At 46.3% G+C, this 25,172-nt stretch overlaps 1 protein-coding gene across 4 annotated transcripts in view; it reads right to left on the bottom strand.

Moving 5' to 3' along the window:
* KCNJ16 (potassium voltage-gated channel subfamily J member 16) overlaps positions 1 to 25,172 on the bottom strand; it is a 68,747-nt gene that overhangs the window by 17,679 nt on the left and 25,896 nt on the right. Inside the window, exon 1 of one of the 4 annotated variants that reach the window (XM_018063911.1) lies at positions 11,860 to 11,959. The exons of the other annotated variants lie outside the window; for them this stretch is intronic. The gene's annotated coding sequence lies outside the window, so the exon portion shown is untranslated. Of the gene's footprint in view, positions 1 to 11,859; positions 11,960 to 25,172 lie in introns of those variants that run through there. 4 annotated transcript variants of the gene reach the window in all.

Below are 25,172 nucleotides of genomic sequence, written 5' to 3' on the forward strand. Positions count from 1 at the left end.
AGGATTATGAGGATGATTACTGCCCTTGAGCTGATATCAATCTTGCCAAGGACACCCCACAAGCTCTGTCAAGACAGGCCCCTGAGGGACTTCTCTGTTGGTCCACTGGCTAAGAATCTGCTTTGCAAGGCAAGGGATGTGGGTTTGATTCCTGTTCAGGGAACTAAGATTCAACGTGCCGAAGAGCAACTGGACCCCCACGCTGCAACTAGAGTTCAGAATATGAAGGTGGCATCATGTTGTAGATCCAAAAGAAAGGTGTTTAGGTTTGAGACCTCTCCCAGCATTTAAGGCACAAAAGGCGCCTCCCCAGGGTTTGACTTTTGTACTTAATACTTGATTTTCTAGGCAAACGAAGAAAGATGGTGGCATAGATAAACCACAGGAGGAAAGAAGTGAGAAATCGATTTGCATTTGGCTTGGAATAAATCACAGGCTCTGAAAAGCATGCCCCATTTCTGTACATTGCTGGCTTATAAAAAGACTTTCTGTTCCCTGAATTTAAGCTATCAGAGAGGCAGGATGTAATCAAGGGGAACATTCTGGGTAGTGGAGCAAAAGGTGGTTTATAAATTTTTATTTTTAATTCCTTGGGCTAATTCATCCAGCAAATAATCTGTGGAAATTCAAGAGGTACTAGGCTTGAACAAATACATAGATCCCCCTCATCCAAATCAAAATTCATTTTTAGCCAAGAACGTACACAGCACAGCGACGTGGAGAGAGATTGCCAATATGTTTTGAAAATTCCACAATTTTTAGCTACTGATTTTATTAAAAATCATTCATAACTAATGTAACTGTAGCTGTCTTTCATTTGAGGCTGACTGGAGGAGGTGATGAAGAGCATCTTTTCTCTGGTAACAAAATAACTTTTGGCTTTGACTTAATCAAAATGCCAGCTTGCATCCATGTAAGGGAGATAACATTTCTGAAAAATTCATTCAATTGATGAGCCTTGGTGGTACTGCAGAAGTTTAAAATCTTAACAGAAAGAATATGCTATAAACTAAAATAACTGTTTCCCCTTCACAGAATCTAGGACCAGAGGAAGAATTATTGGTTTTTTAACTGAGAAATGTAAATATCATTGACAATTTAAACTCCCAAACCTCATGCAAATTTCCCATAGAAAAATAGACTGGATGCCCTTGAAAAAAATCAGAAGCCTGCCCTCAAAGACATGAGTATATTCAACAGCTTGTGAATATACTCATGCCAGCTTCCACACCCACATTCAAGAGAGTAGATGCAATAGGTTGAGGGGATATTTGCTCTCTTAATCAGTTGGATTTGGCTACCTGGCACCACAATCTTGTGAATTCCACTCCCCAGTACCACCAACCAAGAGCTGCCATTTGCTTCTTGGGTCCTGGGTCCCAGGGCTGAGACCCAACATCTATGTCTGTGCCATCAGGCCAAGCTGGCATCCACCTCCCGTCCCCTGCAGGGCCAAGCGTTACCTCTATCCTTGTCATCTGAATCTAAGAACACTCTGTCATGAAGCAACACCATACGTGTAGGCATATACCCCCATTCCATCTCCACAAGGAGACTTTACTGTCAGCTCAATAGAACAGCATAATCAAAATCTCAGCCCTCTAATAGGTGATGGCCAGGCAGTTGAGTGATGCATCCCAGGAAGCCCCACCCACAGGCCCCATGCAATGCTCATCAAGTCCTTCAAGGCGCTCCTAGCCTCCACTGCCAGTGACACCAGCTCCTCTGTCCTGCTGGGTCTCTTCTCGAGGGTCCTCAGTTCTTGGGCACTCTTTCCTAGTCCTAAGAGCAAGCCCCAGATTCCTGTTTTATTATACCTTCTTTTGGTTTGCAAATTAACAAACTAAACCTTAGAGAAATGGAGTTGTTCACTACCTATCATAGAGGTTGAAAGTGAAAGTAAGGATTGCAGCCCAGGTCTCCAAAGCTAGGTTCTAGGTGGTGTATGAGAGTGAATGTCATCATCTTGGGTGTATATATCCTTCGTATACAAGGCTTGAAGCAGATTTCCTAGAATTAAGTGTGCTATTCCTATTAAAAGCCAAGACACCATTTTGCCAACAAAGGTCTGCATAGTCAAAGCTATGGTTTTTCCAATAGTCATGTATGGATGTGAGAGTTGACCATAAAGAAGGCTGAGTGCTGAAGACCTAATGCTTTCAAGCTGTGGTGCTGGAGAAGACTTCTGAGAGCCCGTTGGACAGCAAGGAGATCAAACCAGTCAATCCTAAAGGAAATCAACCCTGAATATTCATTGGAAGAATTGATGCTGAAGCTGAAAGTCCAATACTTTGGCCACCTGATACTCATTGGAAAAGACCCTGATGCTGGGAAAGATTGAGAGCAGGAGGAGAAGCAGGTGACAGAGGATGAGATGGTTGGATGGCTCCACGGACATGAAGTTGAGCAAGCTCCGGGAGATAGCCAATAGATGGACCTATTGGACAGATGGCCAATAGTTGGTGTGCCGCAGTCCATGGGGTCACAAAGAGTCAGACACGACTGAGCTGTTGAACAACAATGACAATGCTATTCCTGTAACTCTAAGCACGCAGGTTGTGGGAAAATACTTGAGCATCTGAGGTTGTTTTTTGTGCTTTCCTGAGCTGTGTCTAGCCACTCCACTGATAAGATCAGCCCTTGATGTGCACACAAGCCTCAGGGACGGTCAACCAGCAAAGCCACCTGACGGAAGCACTCAGAATGGAAAGACGGCCAGCAAGGGAGGAGGGCAGAGGAAGCCCAGTGCTGTGTTGGGGGTGGGGTAAGGCCACCCATGAGAACAGACTGGGCGATGCCTTTCCACGGAGAAGAATGTTCCCAGTTGTGAGATGACAGGGCCCGCAGGTGGGTTGGAGGGAAGGCCTGTTGCCTCTGGACGCCCTTTGGAATTGAGCCGCAGTGTGTGAACACAAAGGGAAAGTAATCCTGTGTGGGTGACGTCACAGAGCGCCCTGAGGAGAGGGAAGAGGGTAAAGCTTCCTGCTGCTCGGGTCCAAGGGACACAGGCTGGTTTGGGCATCAGTTCCTTCTGCAACCAGAAGCGTGACTCTTGTTTTTTCTTTTAAGTGCTGGGTCTTCGCTGCTGCACAGGGCAGGCTTCTCTGTAGCTGCGGCAGGTGGAGGCTCCTCCTTGGGGCGGTTTGTGCGCTTCTCATTGTGCTGGCTACTCTTGTGGCAAAGTGCGGGCTCTAGGGCACGCGGGCTTCAGGAGTTGAGGCTCCCAGGCTCCAGAGCACAGGCTCAATAGTTGTGGCACAGGGGCTTAATTGCTCTGCACCACGTGGGATCTTCCCAGGTCAGGGATCGAACCAGTGTCTCCTGCATTGGCAGGTGGATTGTTTACCATTGCGCCACCAGGGAAGCCCAGACGTTCGGCTATTAGGTCCATCTGTTGAGCCCATGTGTGTGCTCAGTTGTTTCAGGCATGTCTGACTCTGTGCAGCCCCATGGAGTGTAGCCCGCCAGGCTCTTCTGTCCATGGGGATTCTCCAGGCAAGAATGCTAGAGAGGGTTGCCATGCCCTTTTCCAGGGGATCTTTCTGACCCAGGGACTGAACCCTGGTCCCCTGCATCACAGGGAAATTCTTTACCATCTGAGCCACCAGGGAGGGATAGACAGTTCTTAAAAGAGACAGAAAGGAACTCGGCAGGGAGCACAACTCTGATACACAAACTAACGCACCCACCCAGGACCACGTCTCCTCTAGATGGCTACAAACCCCCGAAGGTAGTATTCCTCTGCCTTCTCATCCCAGGGCCAGATATGAAGCAACTTGGAACCACCCTTATCACCCAGAGTTCTCCCAAGTCATTTGAGCTCGCCAATACAAAGCTGTCTGGCCTTTCCCACGCAAACCCCAATAGAAGCCAGCTGTGACCTGCCCTTGACCTTGCTGCTCTCTGCTGCCTCTCCACCCCCTCCTGTCCTCCCCACGTGGTTTGCGCTGCACGCCGCATACACCGCGGGCCTCAAGGACCTTCAAGTCCATAACGCACTTGATTTTTCCGAGACTCATGGCCACATCTGACTGCCCATCTCATAAAACAATACAAAGCAATCTAAGGGTGGGATGAGAGAAATCACATTTCCATCTTCACTGCAAAAGAAGTGCCCCCGAGGGAAGAATGTACTATGTTCCAGTCCAGATGTTTTTAGAGGGGAAGGAGTGCCTCTTCCACTGCGGAGATTCACCTTACAGCCCTGTGCATGGAGGACTGCCATGTTCTGAGCCTTGCAGCCTCAGAGGTCATCGTTAAGCGTGACGCAGCAGCTGGTGGTGGAATATGGCTGGCTATGCTCACGGCTGCAGCCTGTGGGCCTTGGGAGCTCCGAGGGTCAGCCCCATGGCTGGGAGCACATATTTAGGGAGAAGCACATATTTAGTGATGCCTTTCTAAGCACCAAATCTAATGTGTGTGGACTGAGAGGCAATAGGATGGCCAGAGCCCAAAGGTCAGTGGTCAAGGATTTGGGATTGTCCACTGGCATGGAACACCAGCTGTGCTTGGAGGGAGGCCCCCAGCGACTGTGGACGGACAGGGATTCAGTGGGGCTGAGGGAGGGTAGTGTGGGGGGAAGGACTCAGAGGGCTTTCGTGTTCATGTCTTAGCCACCTGAGAGGCCGACAAAGATAGGGAAATACAGAGCTGGGCAGTTCAGGAGAGGTTGGACTTCCCTGGTGGTCCAATGGACAAGAGTCCGCCTGCCATCACAGCAGTCACAGTTCGATCCCTGGTCCGGGAGGATCCCATGTTCTGCATCACAGCTAAGCCTGCATGCCGCAACTACTGCAGCCCCGAGCCCTGGAGACCAAGCTCCGAAACCAGAGAACCCATGGCCCTGAGAAGCCGCCCTGCACCCAGGGAGCAGCCCCCGCTCACTGCAGTTAGAGGAGAGTCCGGGCGGCAGCAAAGACCCAGCACAGCCAGAAACAGATGAACACAAACAATACACACTTTAAAAAGAGAGGTGAGTGTGGGCAGCAGGTAGACACCGAGGAAGGTGATCGCTCACATCAAACAGGTATGGATAAAAGCAACTGAGCCTGTGTGTGGAGCTGGGCTTCAGGATGGGGCACCAGACTGCGGACGCAAAGGGTTGCGTACTATCCCCAGCGTGAACAGAAATGCTTCTTAAGTGCCCGCACTTTACCTCTGTGAATTTGTTTAACTTCCTTCCAAAGCCTGTGAACTAGGTATTAATACCATCCCCATTTTGAGGATGAAGAATTTTTTAACATTTATTTTATTGGAGTACAGTTGATTTATAATGTGTTAATTTCTGCTACTGCTACTGCTAAGTCACTTCAGTTGTGTCCGACTCTGTACGACCCCATAGACGGCAGCCCACCAGGCTCCCCCGTCCTTGGGATTCTCCAAGCAAGAACACTGGAGTGGGCTGCCATTTCCTTCTCCAATGTATGAAAGTGAAAATTGAAAGTGAAGTCGCTCAGTCGTGTCCAACTCTTGGCGACCCCATGGACTGCAGCCTACCAGGCTCCTCTGTCCATGGGATTTTCCAGGCAAGAGTACTGGAGTGGGGTGCCATTGCCTTCTCCGTGTTAATTTCTGCTGCACAGCAAAGTGATTCCATTATATATATATATATATATATATATATATATACACACACACACATTTTTTTTTTAACAAAAACTTACTGGAGTGCAGTTGATTTACAATGTTGTGTTACTTTCTGCTGCACAGCAAAGTGAACCAGTTACACATACACATGTATCCGCTCTTTTCTAGATTCTTTTCCCATATAGGTCATTACAGAGTATTGAGTAGATCCCTGCGCTGTACAGTAGGTCTTTACAGCTATCATTTTATATATAGCAGTGTGTATAGGGGAGGGATAAATTGGGAGATTGGGGTATATATTTTTTCATATTCTTTCCTATTATATTTTATCACATATATTGAATGTAGTTAACTGGGCTTCCTTCATAGCTCAGTCGGTAAAGAATTTGCCTGCAATTCAAGAGGCAATTCCTGGGTCGGGAAGATCCCTTGGAGAAGGAAACAACAATCCACTCCAGTATTCTTGCCTGGATAATCCCATGGACAGAGGAGCCTGGCGGGCTACAGTCCAGGAGTCTCAGGAGTCTCAAGAGTCAGACACGATTTAGCAACTAAACCACCACCACCACCTGTGCTATAGACTAGGACCTTGCTTATCCATTCTCTACATAACAGTTTGCAAGGGATAAAGAGGGGCTTCCCTGGTGGCTCAGCGGTAAAGAATCTGCCTGCAATGCAGGAGACTCGGGTTTGATTCCTGGGTCAGAAAGATCCCCTGGAGGAGGGCATGGCAACCCACTCCAGTATTCTTGCCTGGAAAGTCCCATGGCAGGATCTTGGCAGGCTTACAGCCCATAGGTTTGCAGAGTTGCATGCATGCAAGTGATAAACAATTAAAGCTTAACTAGTTTGGTAGATTTATCTGGAGTCAAAAAGAAAGCCAACGCTGAGGGGAAAAGGACTATAAGAAAGTCAGCTCCTTCCAGAGATAAAGTTCTAAGCTTTAATGAGGAAAGGAGCTGTTGGCAGAAGAAGGGTGAAGGTGGTTCTTTGGATTTGATCTCATCAACAAAAAAAAAAAAAAAAAGAGGAGGCTCAGTCACTAGGACTGGGGAGCTTGTTCAGAACAGCACTGGGTACTTGGCTGAGTTCTTTGGGATGTGATTTTGAGCCACTCAGGAGCAGTCGGGATTGACCCATCTCAGAACAAGCAGCTGATGGGCATGTGCATGGGGTCCAGTCCCCTAAGCCCCAGGCACCGGGAAAATTCACAGGAGGGCAATCTAGGCAAATGATTCCACTGAAAGCTGATCCATCCCCAAGCTCAGGAGGTCAGCAAAGAGGAACAGAGAGGAAGGGAGGGGTGGCCAACAAGCTGAAAAATCTTTCCCAGAAAATCGAGGCCAAGAGTCAACAAAAACAGAATTTCATCCACACAGAACTCTCCGTGAAAGTAATAAAAGTTTGTTGAACTGGAGAGATTTCGTCACTGAGGTCTAATGTTCAATTCTGGATGTTCTGCTTTTCAGGAGAAGACATGGCAGCAGCGAAGAACTGGTACAGGAGACCTCGGAGAAGAGAGGAAGAAGCAGGAGACATTCACTCGTGGACTCAGAGCCACTTTGCTGTTGTCCAGTGGCTAAGTCATGTCCAACTCCTTGTGAACCCGTGGACTGCGGCATGCCAGGCTTCCTTGTCCTTCACTGTCTCCCGAAGTTTCTCAGATTCATGTCCATTGAGTCAGTGATGCCATCCAACCATCTCATCCTCTGCCGTCCCCTTCTCCTCCTGCCCTCAGTCTTTCCCAGCATCAGGGTCTTTTCCAATGTCAGTTTTCCCCATCAGGTGGTCAAAGTATTGGAGCTTCAGCTTCAGCATCAGTCCTTCCAATGATTATTCAGGACTGATTTCCTTTAGGATTGACTGGTTTGATCTCTGTGCAGTCCAAGGGACTCTCAGGAGTCTTCTCCAGCACCACAATTTGAAAGCATCAAGTTCTTTGGCACTCAGCCTTCCTTATGGTCCAACTCTTACATCTGTACGTGACTACTGGGAAAGCCGTAGCTTTGACTATACAGAATTTTGTCAGTAAAGTGCTATCTCTGCTTTATAACTTGTTGTCAAGGTTTGTCATAGCTTTGTCTTCCAAGGAGCAAGCATCTTTTAATTTCACGGCTGCAGTCACCATCCGTTTTAGAATCTGTAACAATCTGGTGAAGAGCGAGGCTACTGATTCTGAAAATGGATGACCACTTGAAGAATATATATAGAGAAGAATTTCCTGAATTTGTTAGCAAGTGGAACTAGGCAACTCTGAAGGCTGCCTTTTATGCAAAGATTTAAAGGTTTTTATGGTGTTTTTCACTAACTAGTAAATAGCACTTCATGAAATGAACAACTTTATGAAGTGAACAATGGTGAAAGACAGTCCAGGAGGATTAAAAATGAAGTGTAAGAAAGACCTCATCTTCTCATTAAAGTAAAAACAGTTGGGTCTACTTTTAAATTTCTAATAATTATGAGCCATACTTTCATGCCAAAAGGAAAGATCAAACTGGCCCATGTTTTGGTACTGCTTATGCCCTTGTTCATTGCATCAGCTTTTTAGCTGATCTGTTTTTACTTTTATTTTGTATTTCTCTGTGTGTCCTAAATTAAAAAAAAAAAATCCCAGGCCAAATCATAGATTTTTCTTTAGAGAAAAATTAGGGGAAGCCCAGAATAATGGCTGACAGGGAAGCTCCACAGGCAGGAGATGCTTCTGGATCTGTTAGTCTTGTGTTCCAGGCTGTTTATTTGTTGTCTCCTTGCTAAGTCCTGTCTGACCCTTCGTGACCCCATGGACTGTGTACCCCGCCAGGCTCCTCTGTCCATGGGACTCTCCAGACAAGGACGCTGGGGTGGGTTGCCATTTCCTCCTCCAGGACATCCTCCCCTCCCAGGGATGGAACTAGAGGCTCTTGCATTGGCAGGTGGTTCCTTATGGCTGAGCCATGAGGGAAGCTGGTTCCAGGCTTTCCTTCAAGGCAAATGTGAGGGCTCTTGCAGGGAAACCAACTTCAGGTTTTGATGGTTTGAGTCCCAGAAAGTCTTTATCAGGTACCTTTCACAACCTGTTATTCCATTTATATTATTTCTGTAATACAAACAAGTGAGTGTCTTTATCTGAATCACTTAGATTTGATTTTTGGAGTCTGACTGATTTCTATGGGGATCTCATCTCTACCACTTACCTATGTGAATTCTGACCAGTTATCTTACCTCTTTTTCATCCCCGCCCCTTTAAAAGGATACTGATGGGAATGAAATCAGGTCACATTATAAAATGATAGGTGTGCCCCAAATGTCAGTGGCTTTCACCTGGACCAGAACAGGAATTTTGCCTTGGCTGGTTGGAAGCAGCCACGGTGGCCATGATGGGGCAGACGCTTTCCTTTATTTTGTCTAGTTGGAGAATAACGAACTTACAGTGTTGTGCTGGTTTCTGAAGGACAGCACGGGTCATCCTTGTGGACACGTCTCCTCCCTCTGTGGCCTCCTGCCCCACCGCCGCCCGATGCCACCGCTCTGGGTCGCCACAGAGCACTGAGCTGAGCCCCCGGGCCACTCAGCAGCTTCCCACTAGCTCCCTCTTTACACACGGTGGCGTGCCTGTCAGCGCCGCTCTCCCAGTTCATGCCCCCCTCCCACTCCCTGTCTGGTCTCTACGTCTGCGTCTCTACCCCCGAGGGGCAGCCGTTTTGATTTTTAAAAAGATCAAAATGTGAAATGGCTGATTTGTCTTTATTAAATCACATGCACACAGAACGTCCCTGGCCTGTACTCTTGACCCTCTTGACCCTTGACCTTCCTCTTGACTCTCATCACCCCGCATGCCAGCCCCTCCTGCATACCTCCCCGGACCCTGGCTGCACCACTGAAAAGCTTGGCCTCATCAGAGAGGCGCAGCCCAGCCATGGAATGTGGGCGTCTGGAAGCGGCCAGTGGAATACTGCTGATCGGAACATCATGTGAGTAGCGGGTCGAGGCTGGTGCAAACTGCCAGGACCGAGGGGTGGAGGTGGAATGAACTGGGAGGTTGGAACTGACACATATAGATTATTGACACGAGATCAAGACAGCAAATCCTAAGGAAAGCAACCCCTAATATTCACTGGAAGGACTGATGCTGAAGCTCCAATACGTCAGCCACCTGATCTGAAAAGCTGACTTGTTGGAAGAGCTGACTCCTTGGAAAAGACCCTGATGCTGGGAAAGATTGAGGGCAGGAGGAGAAGGGGGCAACAGAGGATGAGATGGTTGGATGGCATCATTGATTCGATGGACATGAGTTTGAGCAAACTCTGGGAGACAGCGGAGGACAGGGAAGCCTAGTGTGCTGCAGTCCATGGGGTCACAAAGAGTTGGACACAACTGAGCAACTGAATGATACCAACATGAAATAGACAACAAATGGAAATCTACTATATAGCTCAGTGAAATCTACTGTGCTCTGAAGTGACTGAAACAGGAGGAAATCCCAGCAAGAGAGGGTCTCTGTATACGCGTGTCTGATTCACCTTGCTGAACAGCAGAAACTAACACAGCATTGTAAAGCAACTATATGCCAATAAAAATTGATCTAAAAAACTGCCACAACTTGGACATCACAGGTATTCGGCCTTCCTTACTGCAAAATTGCAACTGGCTGGTAATTCTCTCAAACTTGAGAATAAGATGTACATTCCTTGGAGTGGAGCCTCAGAGTTGAGATACGACTTTAAGCTTAACTAATAACTGACTATCACTGTCTGTATCAGAGTTTCCCTCTTCTCTAAAATGAAGCTAATAATAATTGTCTCCATTGAGTTTGTGCTCACTGTATGTGCCAGGTATCATGCAGAAGGAGATTAAGTGATATCTAAGAGAGAGAAAAGTTATGAAAGGCTTTTGAGAAAGAGGCAGATTGAGGTGGAATCACGTGGGAAGGGCAGGCTGTACCATGAGGGTTATGGGCTTTCAGGACCTCTAGGGATATTCCCTGGGCCCATCTGAATTCTCAGAACGATTTCTAGGCTCACCGGAAGATAAAGAAGGAGGCGGAAGGGCTTTTGAAAAGGAAAGCTTAGGAACGTCCTTGGCACTCCAGTGGTTAGGACTTCTTCCAGTGCACGGAGTGAAGGTTCAGCCCCTGGTTGGGGAGTTAAGGTCCCACATGGCTTGCGGCCAAAACCCGTAGTATAAACAAGAGAAGCAATACTGTAACAAATTCAATAAAAGACTTAAAACTGGGGCAAATCAAAAGAGAATGAACAGCTTCAGGAGTTTCATAACTAAGACGTATTTATGGTTAAACCTGGGCTTCTCAGGTGGCTCGGTGGTAAAGAATCTGCCTGCAATGCAGGAGATGGAAGACCCCCTGGAGGAGGGCATGGCAGCCCACTCTAGTATTCTTGGCTGGAGAATCCCACCAACAGAGGAACCGGGTGGGCTACAGTCCTTGGGGCTGCAAAGAGTCGGACATGACTTGGTGACTAAACAGTAATGACAACATGGCTAAACCCGGAGACCTGCATCTGTCCAACATTGGAATTTCCAGGTAAACAAGTTACATGCATATCAGCCTTTGCTCACTTCACCAGAAAAACAAAATCTGAAGCCATGAGCTGTTAACCAATGTTATCGACTCCATGGCAACCCTCCAGGTTGCAAACCAAAAGCCAAGAACAAGCAGAAGCAGAACATGCGAAGTGTAAAGGCCCAGGGCTTTCCTACCCTAGCAGACGCCAGTGCCCGGAGAGCTTACTATTTATCGATGTCACCGTTCAGCAGTTTTGGGTTTTTTTCCCTAATGAGTCTTTACAGTATTCCTGTCTGTATTAGCAGCTGTAAAGTCATGATAAACGCCAAATCAACAGCAGCAGATCTTAGCACACAGTCTCGAAACCTCAGCGTCGCTCTGTTGTCACGTGGGGCAGGGGAAGAGTAAGGCAGACACACGAAAGAGGGTTTCATGAAAGAGTTTCCACAGGGAATTGAGGACTCATTCTTTGCCACATCGCCCCACGTCAATAAGCCATGTTAGGCTGGATAAGTTATCCTGCTGTCTCTGATGGTTACTTCCCTAATATAAACACGGTGCTTGCTTTTTAACCTGCTTGATTCAGCTCTTGCCAGAGATTATAGGAAGGAAAGAAAGACTACTTCTAGCCCTAGACTGGACAGCAATAAAGCACGACCACGGAACCAAAGGAAGCATCGCAAGGTGCCCACCCCAAAGGGAATGAGCTTCCGAGAGCAGAAGAGCGGCTCGTTCAAGCTTGGTTCCCTCTGGAACCCACTGTGTAGTCTCACCTTAGTGACCGGTGGTGCAGGTCAGCTCAGACCCCGTGTCCTGCACGTCTTACAGGAGCTCGGTGGCTGGCGTTTGGGGGTTCTTTCCGCTCTGCTCCTCCGAGCTCTCTCTGCAGCCATCGGCGCCCACCACCATGGAGATGAGAAAGCCCACCGGGGAATCTGGCTCTCCCTTGCCTTTCCGGACTCATTCAGCAGACACAAAGGCCACTGAGTTCTCTGCTCGCCTCCAGTGAATCAACACTTTCTTTCTCTTGTTCCCATGCCTACCCGTAGTACACAGTCTTGCCAATGGTGACTTCCAGAAAGCAAGAGTCCAGAAGAAATAGCCTCCCTTCCTGCCCATCGATATCTTTGTCTTTTAAACTTATTTAACAAGGCTCTCCCCCATTCACAAAACAACCCAGAATTGCCCTTAAACATCTCACAGTCCCAGAGGAGGGATTTTTTTTTTCTTCTCACTAACAGCTCCAGGACTTGAACAACTTCTTCCAAGTGTGTTCTTCTTAAGTGCGAGTGCCCTAGATTGTCACTGTAAGGATTTTTCGTGCAAACACACACCCTGTCTCACTGTGCAATCGTACATGCAAGGCAAAGAGCATTCATTTGGGTTCCAAGGACATGTGCACCCCAGAAGACCACTGGCAACCTCAGGAATGGTTTCCAGGACAGCATTTAGATTGTTTTTCTGAGAATCCAGTTTTATTTTCTGGCTTATCTCTTTGTTCTAAGTTTGGGATATGAGAGAATAAGTCTTACTCAGTGTCCATTTATTCACCTATTGGGAAGTCTTACAATCTGGAACGAACTAGTCATGAAAATGTGGCCATTTTCAAGAAATCAAGTGCATGCTAGTACTAATTAGCAAGATGATGGAAGCGGGAGGAGGAATTTTGAAGTGGGGACTCTGCAGCCCAGGTTTTATCGTGGTAATTGGATACACCGGCAACCAAATGAGGTCAGGTAGACAACGCACGTCTCTTCTCTAATTTCAGGAAGGTGTAGGATTGGAAGTCACGAGTACATTTGCAGCATTTACAGCCAGGAACATGGATGAGACCACACAAGGAATGAGGGCAGTTAGAAAAGAGCAAGTGTCCAGTGGCTGAGGTCTGGGACGAGCCAATTTGAAGTTGGGAAGATGAGGATGAGCCAACAGGAGAGACTCAAAAGGAGAATTTCTTGCAGTAGAAAAAAAACCCGTGAGAGGTGGTATGTGGAGGAGACAGTAATACAAGAGAAAGGCGCTGATCCTCTGCACCGGAGGCCAGTGAGAAGTCAGGACGAGGACTGAGAGCTGACTGTGGGACGCTGCTTGGAGACGTCTGGTAGCTCTGATGAAAGATGTCTCAGCAGAGTTTCAGAGACAAATGCCTAATTAGATCAGGAGTGAGAGGAAGTGGAGGTCACACGCGTCTGCTTTGTGAGGAGCTCTGCTGTCAAATGGAGTAGAAAACGGGGTGATGGGCTGGGAAGGAAGGTGGGGCTTAGGAGAGGGTTATTTTTCAGGGAGTTTTCTTGTTCTAACAGGAGAGATAGACAGTTTGCCATATAAGATGCTGTCAGCTTAGTGATTTTTATTAAGTAAATGCCTTCCAATGACTCTCGTGCGTCACTTTTATTAAAAAATAAGCACTTCTTGGGACGTCCCCGGCCATCCAGGGTTAAGACTTCACCTTCCATTGCAGGGGGTGTGGGACTGATCCCTGGCTGGGAACTGAGATCCTCTGCGCCTCCCAGACAAGAAAGCAAAATATAGAGCAGAAGCAATGTTGTAATGAATTCAATAACGACCTTTAACAAAAACGGTCCACATCAAAAAAGCCTTTTTTAAAAAAAAAAGTATTTCTTTTGAGAGTCTTTAAGAAGGTGTCTTAAACACAAGAGAATGAAAAGACTTACAAAGAATAAACCCAAAACTACTAAGAAAATGGTAATAGGATCATACAGAGAGATAACTACTTTAAATGTAAATGGATTGTGTGTGCTAAGTCGCTTCAGATGTGTCTGATTCTGTGCGAGCCCATGGACTGCAGCCTACCAGGCTCCTCTGTCAATGGAATTTTCCAGGCAAGAATACTAGAGTGGGTTGGCATGCCCTCCTCCAGGGGATCGTCCCGACCCAGGGATCGAACCTGCTTCCCTTACGTCCCCTGCATTGACAGGCAGGTTCTTAAATGCACCAAACAAAAGACACAGATTGAGTAGATGAGAATGTGCATGCACGCCCTTCCACTTGCCGCATCAGCCTGCTTAACCCCCCAGACTGCCATGCCGCACAGCCTGTGAGATTGTGGTTTCCCAACCCGTGATTGCACTCAGCCCCCAGCAGTAGAAGCACCAAGTCCTAACCACCAGACCACCTAGTAATTCCCCCAAAGTAACCACAGTTACAATCTGGTGTCATTCAGTTGCTAGCTCTTTGCGACCCCACGGGCTGTAGCCCGACAGCCTCCTCTGTCCATGGGATTCTCCAGGCAAGAATACTGGAGTGGGTTGCCATGCCCTCCTCCAGGGGATCTTCCTGACCTAGGGATCGAACCTGTGTCTCCTGCATTGACAGGCAGATTCTTTACCACTGAGGCATCAGGGCAGTCCTATTTGCTCTCATGGTTTCATTATAGAATCAAGAGGAAAGAATGAAATACTATTATTGGACCAATAACAGTGTCTGCTTTAGGCAAGCTTCATTACCAACCATGTGTGGGTGAAAAGTGAGTAATCAAGTTTTTAAAAAATCTTTTTATCTCCCATTTTTTCCTACAGTATGCAAAATACTTTGCTTAATTCCATCTTAAATAAAACATCATTTATCTCATTGTATAAAACCATATAAACTATAAAAATATAAAACCTTTTAACAGCTTCTCAGTAAAAATTAGCTAAAATAGCTCTAACATTCATCTACAAATTAATCACAGTCTAATCCTGGTGGCTCAGTGGTAAAGAATCCAAGAATCCTCCTGCCAATGCAGGAGACGTGGGTTTAAACCCTCAGTCAGGATAATCCCCTGGAGGAGGAAATGGCACCCCACTCCAGTACTCTTGCCTGGGAAATCCCATGGACAGAGGAGCCTGGCAGACTACAGTCCAGGGGGTCACAAAAGGCTCAGCAACTAAAAACAGCAAAACAAATGTAGACACTAGGTAATGGGCAGAATTATTTAACATCATTTCCCATACCGAAGGGGAAATTCTACATTGTTTGGCACAGCTTCAGTTCCTGCTGAAACCATAGCTTTGGCCAGACCCAGACAAACTTCACAGGAGTCACTTTTGCTGGCCGGAGAGCTTCCTGCTGCTTTAACAGTCCTGAGGGTGAAGGAGGACAGAGGAAGTGTCTGAACCTCTCACTGCTAAACAGGGCATTCCTCTCCAGCCACGCAGGGAAATCTCGTCCATTACCTACATCCTCAGCTTATTTACAACTCACGGACTCATCTTCCTCTCCCTGGTCAAACCGTACCAAAGTGGAGTAGATGACGGTAATCGATTTCAACATCTGGACTCAGAGATCAATCAGCGGTCAATGGATTGGCAAGGACTTCCTCTCAAATCAGTGATCATTGTCCCATTTAAAAACTTAATGAGGTGCCACACAAAGTTCTCCTTGGATTTTTTCTTCCCCTGAACTGGAATGAATCACTTCTCCTGCTGGTTGTTGTACCATCTACCAAAGACACACATTCCCAGGCAGAGACCCTGTAGGAACTGCCCCGTGACCAAGTCGGGTGCTGTCAGGAGAGTTGTTGTTTTTGTTTAGTTTCTTTGTTGTGTCCAGCTCTTTTGCAAACCTGTGGACTATTCAGCCCAGCAGGCTCCTCCGTCCATGGGATTTCCCAGGCAAGAAGACTGGAGTGCATTGCTGTTTCCTTCTCCAGGGGGTCTTCCCTACGGAGGGATTGCACTCACACCGCCTGCAATGGCAGGCAGGTTCATCACCACTGAGCCACCGGGGAGAGGTCATCTTAAACCCTCCGCAGCCCGTGAGCCCACCTTACAACTGCCCCTTGAGGCGGCCCTCGGTCTCTGCGGGGACATCGCCGTTGACAAGGACCAAAGCTCATGCTCACTTCCTGTTCTGTGATGACTCACCTCTCTCAGTGAGGACATCCTTCCTTAAACTCAGATAAACATTTGTCTCCCGTGGCTCTCACAGGACGTTCCTGTCCCCTTCTACTCCCAATAGCCAGTTCTTTCGACAAACATGATAAGAATCTCACACTTACTGCTTGCCTTCCAAGTCAGATTTCACATCCTTCAGGGAAAACCCTCCAAAACCTCCTAGGATCCTGATATGCAGACTGATGATTTAACTTGTCAGGTTTGAAAGTGAAGAGGGTTGGGACCAGTGATAAAATGGTGAGTCACCAAGAGAGCAGGTGTCAACCAAGACTGCTGGGATATCCAGCTTGTTCATGAGCAGGTGTGTGCAGGCAAGTTTTAACGACAGGTTCTCCAAGGGGGAAAGAAGCACTGATCGTATCACCAATTTTTTTTTTTTTTTTACTGTAGCACAATTGATTTACAATGTTGTATTCATTTTAGGTGCATGGCAAAGTGAGTCAGATATGTGTATCTTTCTTTCTCTATGTTCTTTTCTCCTATAGGCTGTATTGGGAACCTATACTGAATAATGAGTAGATATACCTACTGTATGACACGCTATACAGTTATCTACTTCCTGTACAGCACTGTGCCTATGTCAATACCAATCTCCTACTTTATTTCCCCCACGCCTTTCACCTCTGGAAACCATGTTTGTCTTCCACCTTGTTGTTCAGTCGCTGAGTCGTGTTCGACCCTTTGCGACCCCAGGGACTGCAGTACAATAGGCTTCCCTGTCCTTCACTATCTCCCAGAGTTTGCATAAACTCATGTGCATTGAGTCCGTGATGCCATCCAGCCATCTCATCCTCTGTTGTCCCCTTCTCCTCCTGCCCCCAATCCCTCCCAGCATCAGGGTCTTTTCCAATGAGTCAGCTCTTCACATGAAGTGGCCAAGGTATTGGAGTTTCAGCTTCAGCATCAGTCCTTCCAATGAACACCTAGGACTGATCTCCTTTAGGATGGCCTGGTTGGATCTCCTTGCAGTCCAAGGGACTCTCAAGAGTCTTCTCCAACACCACAGTTCAAAAGCATCAATTTTTAAGTGCTCAGCTTTCTTTATAGTCCAACTCTCACATCCATTCATGACCACTGGAAAAACCATAGCTTTGACTTGATGGACCTTTGTTAGCAAAGTGACATCTCTGCTTTCTAATGTGCTGTCTAGGTTAGTCATAGCTTTTTTTTCAAGGAGCTTTTCAGTTCAGTTCAGTCGATCAGTCATGTCCGACTCTTTGCAACCCCATGGAGCTTTCTATATATTTCTAAGTCAGTGACTCTATTTCGGTTTTGTACACAGTTTGCCTAGCTCTGTGGTATAGACTGCAACCCTTGCTGATGCCCAGTTGCTGATGGGATGTGTCAGAGCAGGGGGAGGTAAGAGGGTGCACACCAGCGCCTGGGCACTGACAAGGCTCTGCTCCATCAGAGCCCTGGATTATAAACTCTGTCTTAGGATCTGCTCAAGGTCCTAGTTGCTCGTCTCTAAGCTTCTCTTTTAAAATGTGATGTATCTTATTTCACAGTTACTGCGATGTTATTTGGAAAGTCCAGAGTCTGCTCAGATTCCACCCAAAATTCCAGTTTGAAGATCCAATTTCATCAAAATTCAACTTCTCAACTACTGGGAATGAGGATAGGGAGGCAGAGAAAGACAAAGTCCCAGAAAAAGCCATGAGATTCTAATATTTGGGTCAGGAAAAAAAAAAAGTTAGCCTTCAGTGTCTGTACTGGAAATAGAATTGGGCAAAGCTGATATATATTAAATTATATATGTATCACTAAGCAATGGTTAGATACCACTAATCAAAGTTGTCATTTTCTTAAATGGAATGTAAAACTGAATTTTAAATGGCTGGCTTCTTAAGAGGAGAGTACAAAATGTGATTTAAAGTTTTAACTGTTTTGTTCTGAAGTCAGAGAAGGAGAAACACCATATGATATTCCTTAGATCGGGACTCTCAAAATAAATGATACAAATAGACTTATTTATAAAAGAGAATCACAGACTTAGAGAAAAAAATGTATGACTGCAGGGGGCAAAGGATAAGGGTAGGAGGAAGGGATAGTTAGGGAATTTGGGATGGACATGTACACACTGCTCTACTTAAAATGGAGAACCAACAAGGACCTATTGCACAGCACAGGGGACTCTGCTCAGGGTCATGCAGCAGCCTGGATGGGAGGGGAGTTTTGGGGAGGATGGAAAAATGGATGTGTGTGGCTGAGTCCCTTCACTGTTCACCTGAAACTATCACAACATTGCTAATCAGCTATACTCCAATATAAAATTAAAAAAAAAAATTTTTTTTTTTTTCAAAAGAAAAGCAGGCAAATTTTCCTTTCCACCAAAAAAAAATTTTTTTAATGTTTCCCTATAATTCAGTAAACCTTATGGAGTCCTTATCACAAATTAAGAAAACTGTATAAATATTTAACTTGAAATTCTGCAAATGAATACACTTCTTTTCATGTGGTTCCTTCCTCACTCTCCGGTAGACAGCTGCCTTGTTTAAAGCTGTGGGTGTGCTTGGGACCATTCTTTATGGAATCCACACTGCAGTAGTTACCTGTGAGTCACTCCATCCCAAGGGTATAATTTACACCCTTCTTCTGTTCATCCCGAAGGCAACTGGTGGAAACAAAGTCTCCTCACACAGAACAGGAGTTAGCAGGGAAAGTCAAAGTGTTTATCTGGCCTGATGGCCAGCTCTAGGATGCGGAGAAGTGTGAGGCAGGGCTGAGTGGTGAACTGCATCTGGCAAGTCAGGTCCAAGAATTTCAGTTATTCTCAGGCAGGATGCTAGGGCTTTGATCAGGGGAGTAAGACAATTTGATTAGAATTTAAGAGCATGTGTTCTGGCAACAGTGGTGAGATTGGATTGGCCAGACTACAGATAGGGAGGAAAGTGAGGAAGATATTATTTTCTTGGGCTCCAAAATCACTGTGGACAGTGACTGCAGCCATGAAATGAAAAGACGCTTGCTTCTTGGAAAAAGAGCTATGACAAACCTAGGCAGTATATTAAAAAGCAGAGACGCCAGTTTGCAAAGATCCGCATAGTCAAAGCTGTGGGTTTTCCAGTAGTCACACATGGATGTGAGAGTTGGGCCACAGAGAAGACAGCAGTGAAGAACTGATTTGAAAAATCACAGTGCTGGAGGAGACTCCTGAGAGCCCCTTGGACTGCAAGGAGATCAAACCAGTCCATCCTAAAGGAAATCAACACTGAATATTTATTGGCAGGACTGACGCTGAAGCTGAAGCCCCAGTACTTTGGCCACTTGATGTGAAGAGCCAACTCATTAGAAATGACCCTGATGCTGGGAAAGATTGAAGGCAGGAGGAGAAGAAGGTGACAGGGGATGAGATGGTTGGATGGCATCATCAACTCAATGGACATGAGTCTGAGCAAACTCTGAGAGATTGAGGAGGACAGGCAAGCCTGGCATGATACAGTCCATGGCGTCACAAAGAGTCAGATACAACTTAGCAACTGAACAAGCACAGCAAGGGGAAGAAGCAAAGGAACAGACTCAAGAGGGACTTGGGGGTCTGAGTCCCCAAGAAGCAGAAGTTTTTCAGGGAGGGAGAGGGAAGAGAAAGAGGATTGCTCAGAGAAGGGAGGGGTTGGGGGAGAGTCAAGGAAGATCTCAAAGGAAAGGTAGGTATGGTTGCAGTCAGGTCTGCAGGGTGGATGGCAAGAAGCTGGTGACTTTATTTCCTGGTTCCATAAGGGGGTGGACAGTGGGTACAGAAGACAGGATCTGAGATTTAAAGAGGATGGAAAATATTTGAAACCATCAACGTAGGGAAGTTAGAAACTATGCTATTGCGGTGCTGTGTTGAGGGTTCATCCTTGGGAATGTTCCATCAGGAATCTGACATGTTTTCATGTGGTAGCCTTTGTTAGGAAGCTACAGAACATGCTGTAAAAAGATGTCGTATTTATTTATTTATTTATTTTTAAAGACGTCGTATTTAGAAAAAGTTGCTTCTCTAGTGGTTCGGAAGGTAAAGAATCTGCCTGCAAAGTTGCATCAGTATATCTAATTCACTGTTTTTCTTTTATTGTGAGAAAGCTGAACTGGAAAACTGCATTGATAAAAGAAAAGTAATTTGTAACCATTCTGACTGGTACAACAAATACAGGGATGTCCGTTAAAACACAAACAAACAAACAATCTGGTTGAAAATGTGCATTTAGAAACCCTGTTTGACATGCTCCTGTTCGGGACCCCCTCTCCCCTGTAAAGAGCTCTGTCTCTAGTTTTCAGTGAAATTCACCAAGAAAAACCAATGCTTTGGCATTGAAGAATTTTAACAAGGTAACTTATTCCAGCCTGGGTTTCCAGATTGACCACTAAATGGACTTTATGACAAAAACAGTGAACTTCCCACAAATGCTTGTTCCGAAAACATTTGTCAGGCAGCGCCCCGCCACGCCCCCACCCTCAAACAAGCCCCTGACATCAGCAATAGGAATGGGAGCGTACAGGCAATTTGACGCGTCCTGGTGTGGAAATCCGAAATTTAGTCGGGGAACAAACCCCAGTGAGGTCATGTCTCGTTCAGGATTAAATGGCTAACTCCAATTCTGTGATCATATTAAGAAAAATGCACGTAAAATGCCCAGGAATTTTTCCTTTGTTTGATTCGGAAATTAAACTTGTACACAGGTCATGTCTGCAAAAGGAGCGTTTCCCCATGTCAGACATTTTCTCTGACTGTCATAGGATGCAAAAGAAGACAAAGAGCACACCGCCTTCTTCCGCTGGCTGGGTCGTGTGCCTTACCACACCTCTGGAGTGGGATAGACAAGTGCAGATTTGTCTCTACTCCAAAAAGGCAAGTTAGCAAAGCAGAAATAGAGATACAGATGTAGAAAACAAATGTATGGATACCGAGAGGAAAAGAGGGGAATTGGGAGATTGGGGTTGATATATATACACTATTGATCAAATCTATGGTTTTTCAAGCCGCCATGGACAGATATGAGAGTCGGACAACAAAGAAGGCTGAGTGCAGAAGAACTGATGCTTTCACATTGTGCTGGAGAAGACTCTCGAGAGTCGTTTGGACAGCAAGGAGATCAAACCAGTCAATCCTAAAGGAAATCAACCCTGAATATTCATTGGAAGGACTATTGCTGAAACTCCAATACTTTGGCCAGCTGATGGGAAGAGCCGACTCCTTGGGAAAAGACCCTGATGCTGGGGAAGATTGAAGGCAAGAGAAGAAGTGGGCGGCAGAAGATGAGCTGGTTAGACAGCATCACTGACTCAATGGGCATGAATTTGAGCAAACCCCGGGAGATAGCGAAGAACAAGGAAACCTGGCGTGCTGCAGTCCGTGGGGGTCACAAAGAGTCAGACACAACTTAGTGACTGAACAACAAAAACCACCACATAAAATACTAACGAGAACATACCATGTAGTATCAGGAGCTCTGCTTCATGCACTCTAGTGACCACGTTGGGAACAAGCCCGAAAGGGAGGGGATACACGGATATGGATGGCCGACTCATGTCGCTGGGCAGTAGAAACTAACACAGCGTTGTAAATCAACTGTAGTCCAATAAAAATTACTTAAAAAGGCAAGTTGATATCAAAAAACCTTAACCAAGTTGCTAGCTATTAACTGCTCAATCTGCACAGGTCATTGAAAGCCTTGAGGTTAAACACAGCCCTGCCTCCCTAACCCCAAATTATCCCAGGTCTGAGAGACATATTTTTCAGCACAGCAAGTAGATATCAACTGATTTATGAAGACAATTACCGTTATTCTCCACATGACATAATGTTTAATTGTTAGGTATCCACACTTGTCTGATGGCTCACACAATCTGGAAAGCTAGCCAGTCACCAACAGTCTATAAATCTTTGCTCCAGATGTTCTGTGCTGTCACATGAGATTCTTCCCGTAGGAAATATGAGCCATTATTTTGGATTAATAGGGGCTTCCCTGGTGGCCCAACTGGTAAAGAATCCACCTGCAATGCAGGAGATCCAGGTTTGATGCCTGGGTCGGGAAGATCCCCTGGAGAAGGGAAAGGCAACCCACTCCAGGATTCTGGCCTGGAGAATTCCTTGAACCAAACAGTCCGTGGGGTCGCAAAGAGCGGGACGTGACCGAGTGACTTCTAGGTATTGCATGTATGAGTGCTGTGCTGTGCGGGGTCACTTCAGTCATGTCAGCTCTTTGTGACCCCATGGACTGTAGCCCGTCAGGCCCCTCTGCTCATGGGATTCTCCAGGCAACAGTACCGGAGTGGGTTGCCACTTCCTGCTCCAGGAGTTCTTCCCGACCCAGGGATCAAACCCATGTTTCTTGTGGCTCCTGCATGGCAGCTGGATTCTTTACCACTAGCACCACCTGGGAAGCCCACTGCATGTAGGCTACACACATATGAGTACTAAAACTTTGGTAGCAACTTTACAGAAATTGCTTCCATGCTTAGGCGACCCATAAGATAGGTACTAATGTCACTAGCAGTTTTTAAATAAGACTTAACCATATCGATAGACTTCCAAAGAATAGACAACTCTCACTATGAATAAAAGTCAACAGAAGGATTAGAACTGAAGCCTACTAAAAATTCAAAGATCATGTACTTTTCAGTTAATAAAGGCAAAATAGACCAACTCAAAGATATATTAAACTTAAATTCATCACAGGTGAAGTCATTTCACAAAGAAAATGACCCCCCATTCGGATTGTGTGCAGGAAGCACATGGAGTGGTAGCTTTGCTGCAACGACCTGGAAAGAGAACTATGAGAAATGCTGAATTATCATCCATCTGAACCAGGTCAAAGGAGTCTTGACCCAAGTTTGAACCAGTTCCAGCAGCCCGTCCGGCTTTTAAAATTACTGGCACTCCACTGAATGTCCGGTGGCCCTAAGTGATTATCTAATCTTGGGCAGGGCTCATCCTGTCATTTAAAGGTTTGGCTTCCCAGTTGACGCAGCGGTAAAGTAATCTACCTGCCAATGCAGGAGACGCAGGTTCAGTCCTTGGGTCGGGAAGATCCCCTGGAGAAGGAAATGGCAACCCACTCCCATGTGCTTGCCTGGAGAATCCCATGGACAGAGGAGCCTGGTGGGCTACAGTCCATAGGGTCGCAAAGAGCCGGACATGACTTAGCAACCAAACAACAACAACATATAGAAATAGCAATAAATACTGTAGCAATAAAGATGAGATGAGAACAAGCAGGGGCTGTCATTCACAGTTTGCTTTAGCAAGCTAGTCTGTGACCATCACTCATGTTTGGCAGAGCCTCAAACCGAGGCAGAAGCATGGGAAAGAACTACAGCTTAAAACAAACACAAAACGGCTTCAGGTATGCTCTGATCCAGGGCTGTGGGCTTGAGAAGCTGAAATCAGGTTAACTGGAATGAGGTGTCTTCTGCGATGAGCAGTCCTCTGGTTGGTTCTAAGTTAGAAGTACGGGAAAAAATTGGGGACGTAGGAAGTCAATGACCCAATTCTTGACCATTGTGGCTCCATTGCTACAAAAATGTGTTTTTCAGGGCTGTTTGCTACAGAACTCAGTGGTCAGAGGTGTTCTGTTGTATAAGATACTGGCCTTCGTTTGTATACTCAACCTCTCAAAACAATCAGCACAACCTGGTGATAAATGAAATGTGGGAAAACCACTTTACACATATGTGTTTCATGAAACTGCAACTGCCATACAATACTTAAAGGTGCTATTGTTGCCCTGAAAAATAAGGACCAAACAACAAGGTTGGCCAAAATATTTGAGCCTGTTTTTCCCGGCAGATACTCTGTGAAGGTTACTTCTATATTCAGCTTGATCCCACCCAACAAGCCTTAAGTAAATGCAAATGTTACTATTGTTTCTTTGTTTTGTTTTGTTTTTAAGCTAGGAAGTCTGGAAAATACAAAGGGAGCTTCAGAACGCAGGGAAGCTGTCTGGGGCCCACGAGAAAAGTTATGGAAGAAAATCTGAGTCATATGTTACTATGTCAAGACCAGAATCCCAATTTTCTTCATGTTTACAGGATAACTACTTCGGAGAACACTTCATGCCTTCCACCTTTCCTTAACCCACACTTAAATGTTCCTTTTATTTTCCCTTTTCTATGTCGTCTTTCCTTTCCTCTTTGTGAAATGCATTTTTCCATGTTGTTTAAGGACAGTGTTAATGTTACCTACTTACTGATGATTAATCGAATGCCAATAGTCAGGGCGAACCTTCAGAGTGATGAGAGTCAGAACGTTAAGCAGGAAAACAAACGCTTCCACCTCATTCCAGCTTACCATTCCATACTGGCCACCATCAACTAAAAGCATAACAGTAGAAAGATTCTAGAAAAAGAAAGTAAAACCACTCTTCCTTTCGTGTTTCTCTAGTCTTTTCTGGGGCTTCCCTGGTGGCTCAGTGGTAAAGAACCTGCCTGCCGATGCAGGAGACGTAGGTTCGATCCCTGGGTCGGGAAGATCCCCTGGAGAAGGAAATGGCAACCCACTCCAGGATTCTTGCCTGGGAAATCCCACGGACAGAGGAGCCTGGCGGGCTACGGTCCAGGAGATCACAAAGAGTCAGACACCACTGAGCAACTAAACAGCAACTCTTTTCTGAGGAAAGTCTGGAGCCTCTCATTTCGTTCTGTCATTGCCTTTGATGGACTGAAGTGTGACCTCCCGGAGAGAGATTCTGAAGTTTAGCCTCTGGTACCTGTCAATAATAGCACTTGATTTGGAAACAGTCTTCACAGATGTAATGGAGGGAAGATGAGGTCATCAGAGCCGGCCCTCACCCGGTGTGAAAGTTGTCCTTCAAAGAAGGACCACACGCAGAGCGAAGACGCCTGGGAAGCCCGTGAGCCGCGGCCACAAATCCAGGGCCGCCCGGGGCCACCGGAAGCTGGACGCGGGAGGGGAGGAGCTTCCTGTGGGGCGGGGGAAGGAGGGTAGCCCCGACTTCAGACTTCCGGCGCCGGAGCTGTGAGAGAACACGCTTCTGTTGTGTGAAGCCACCTGAGGGAGTCGCGCGAGCTGATCAACATCCACACTGGGATCTGAGAGCGTCTCCTATGTCCTTCAGGACTTTCTCCGTCTATCTCTTCCTCTCTGAGGAATCTGCTACTGCCTTTCAATCTTGGCAACTTGTTAGACGAGTAAATTCAATGATTTCAAACCAGCTGCTAGGAAATGGCAACCCACTCCAATGTTC

Source organism: Capra hircus, chromosome 19, assembly GCF_001704415.2.
Source record: "Capra hircus breed San Clemente chromosome 19, ASM170441v1, whole genome shotgun sequence".
In the NCBI taxonomy this organism is placed as follows: domain Eukaryota; kingdom Metazoa; phylum Chordata; class Mammalia; order Artiodactyla; family Bovidae; genus Capra; species Capra hircus.